At 44.9% G+C, this 3,240-nt stretch overlaps 1 pseudogene; it reads right to left on the bottom strand.

Moving 5' to 3' along the window:
• Positions 1 to 1,815: 1,815 nt before the first annotated feature.
• LOC114627281 lies at positions 1,816 to 2,774 on the bottom strand (annotated as a pseudogene).
• Positions 2,775 to 3,240: the final 466 nt, after the last annotated feature.

Below are 3,240 nucleotides of genomic sequence, written 5' to 3' on the forward strand. Positions count from 1 at the left end.
GCTCAGGCATGAATCTTAATGTATATTTTCTCTCTTTTTACCACATAGCATTAAAAAAACCTTTTTATTGATTCTTTGTGAGTTTTGTATCATGTACCCCAATCCCACTCACCTCCCCATTCCTGCATACCCACTCTCTGCCACTGTAACCTCATCCCCAAAATCAAATAAACAAACAAAACAAAAGACATTTCTTCATGGAAGCTACAGTTTGTCACAGTGTGTCCCATAGTAAACCCTTTTGTCTACATGTCTTTACACGCAAATGTTCCTTGCAGTGAGTCATTGGTCAGGTTCAAAGCCTCTGGCTTCTGCTACACCAGTTGATACTGGATCCTCACCAGGATGACTCTCAGGTCATCCTGTTGCTACCCTGTGTCATGGAGATACTGCAGCTTTGGATCTGCAAGACTGAATGGCCCTTTGATATGCTTCATCAGTTCATCGATGAGGTAGATGTTGGGGTGGGCCAACTCATAGCCTTGGATCTGGGCCTGGGTGGTGAGCCTGTCAGCTCTCCCACACTGTCAGGGTCCTCTAGGGGGAGCTGTCCAGCACTGCCCTGGCTAGCTCACACAATCCTTTAACCAGCAAGCGGCAGAGCTGTGCCCTCCCCAGCCTTGAGTAGTCTGAACCGACCTTGTCTGCCACACAGGACCTTAACACATAGGTGAAGCCTGCTGCTTTGTTTACACTTGCAACTTCCAGCAAGAAGTTGAAGAAGAGACTGCCGCTGAGCCTGCTTTGCAGCTGAAACAGAGGATGGGTTTGGTGGGGCTTTCCCTATATATTACAAGAGCCGAACATTAAACTTTGAGCCTTGGTCAGAGAACTTCATCTTGGCTTCTCTTGCCTCTCCGCTCTTTTTCATTTCCAGCCCCCCTTTCAGGTGGACCCAGTTTGTCCATGGCCACAGGCGGCCACATAGACCCAGCTCTTCTGCCCTCATACCCTTGTGGCTAGCTCACTGACGCCTTTTCCATCAGGGCCAGCTCTACTGTGCTGCCAGAGCTAGACCCAGGGCCAGATCTTTTGAATGCTGCCTACAGTGAGGTGTGGGGCCAGCTCTCCCACTTTTATGACCTGGAGACCAGCTCTCCCACCTGCTGCAGGATGCAAAGGATCTCCTGGAACTGGAATTACAGATGGTTGATAGCTATCGTGTGGGTGCTGGGAATTGAACTTTGGTCCTATGCAAGAGTAACAAGGTGCTCTTAATGAACCATCTCTCCAGTCTTCCCAGGACTCCCCTTTTTAAAAGACTTAATTCCACATTTTCTTTGCCCATATTTTTTATTTACAGATCCTTAGACTGATTCTATATCTCAGCTGCTGTGGTTTTATTTTTATCGAGGCTATAATTTCCCATCTTTGCCAAGTAGAACCCTCCTTAAGTTGATCTTCTTTTCTTTGAAGATTTCTATTTTTAAGTTTTTATTATTTATTTACTTAAATATATCTCTTTATCAGTCTATCTGTTTTTTTAAAGACGCATTTATTCAGTGTCATGATCAGACTATTACATTTAACAATCAACAGCATGGGTGAAAAAGGTCTACAGTAAAACCTTTTGTTGGAATGCTTTACACTTTCCACAGAACAGAAACTAAAATAACTTGTTCTACAATTAGTTGCAAATACAGTCCTGGAGTTTTTGCCCACACAGATGAGTATTGTCTAAAACATGTCTTCTTTGTAGCAGCTAGGCCCTGCCACCACTGTGCTTGGCTGAGTTCACAAATCTGTTGTAAGCTGTAGCTTCCCTGTCACTTCTCTGGCTCTCCTCTCCTGCTAAGCTTTGTTTCCTGGCTGTAATTAGAACCTCCTGCCACTGCCATAGCTACTGCTGCTGCTGGAACCTCCATAGTCACCTTGGTTTCCTGGTTTAGCAAAGTACTGGCCTCCGCCACCATAAGGGCCAGAGCTCCTGCCTCCAGAGTTCCCTCCCTTCATCGGTCCAAAATTTGAAGACTGATTGTTGTAATTGCCAAAATCACTGTAGCTTCCACCACCTCCAAAATTGCTTCTGTCATTGCCAAATCCGTTATAGCCATCCCCACTGCCACAATATCCACCACCACCACGGCTGCCACCAAAGCCACCACGACCACTGAAGTTCCCTCCTCAACCAAAATTGTCATTGCCACCAAAACCGCCTCCACGACCACCACCTAAGTTTCCAGAACCACTTTGACCTCTCTGGCTGGATGAAGCACTAGCCATCTCTTGCTTCGGCAGAGCCTTTCTTACTTCACAGTTGTGGCCATTCACAGTATGGTATTTCTGAACAACAGTCTTATCCACAGAGTCATGGTCATCAAAGATGACAAAAGCAAAGCCTCTCTTTTTTCCACTGCCTCTGTCAGTTGTAATTTCTATCACTTCAGTTTTCCCATACTGCTCAAAATAATCTCGTAGGTGATGGTCTTCAGTGTCTTCTTTCATACCACCAACAAAGATCTTTTTCACAGTTAAGTGGGCACCTGGTCTCTGAGAATTCTCTTGACACAGCCCTCTTAGGTTCCATGACTCTTCCATCCACCTTGTGTGGTCTTGCATTCATGGCAGCATCCACTTCTTCCACATTGGCGTATGTGACAACCCAAAGCCCCCGGATCTCTTGGTGTTTGGATCTCTCATTACCACACAGTCGGTTAGTGTTCCCCATTGCTCAAAATGGCTCCTCAGACTCTCATCAGTTGTTTCAAAGATCAGCCCTCTGATGAAGAGCTTCCGCAGCTGTTCAGACTCCTTGGAGACTCTGACTTAGACATGATGGCAGGATGATCAGAGCCTTCAGCGATGCTTCCTCCACAGCGTCAAAGAGCAGAAAGGAATAAGAAAACGAACGTGCCCCCAGGCTATTTATTGATTTATTTGTTTTGGCTTTTTGAGACAGAATTTTTTTGTATAGCCCTGACTGTCTTGGAACTTGCTTTGAAGACCAGGCTGAGTTTGAACTCACAGAGATTCACCTGCCTCTGCCTCTCAAGTGCTGAGACTAAAGGCCTATGCCACCACTGCCTGACTTTATTTTTACTTTTAAGAAAGTTTGTATGTATGTATGTTTCTGTGTGTGTGCATAAATGTGTAGGTGGGTATGTATAAATGTGTATCCATGTGTATGTATGTGTGTGCATATATGTATATGTATGTGTATGCATATGTGTTTGTATGCATATATGAATATATGCATCTGTGTGTACATGCATGTATGTATATGCACATGTGTGTCTGTAT

The sequence above is a fragment of the Grammomys surdaster genome, unplaced genomic scaffold, assembly GCF_004785775.1.
Source record: "Grammomys surdaster isolate TR1022 unplaced genomic scaffold, NIH_TR_1.0 251, whole genome shotgun sequence".
NCBI classification, from domain to species: Eukaryota; Metazoa; Chordata; class Mammalia; order Rodentia; family Muridae; genus Grammomys; species Grammomys surdaster.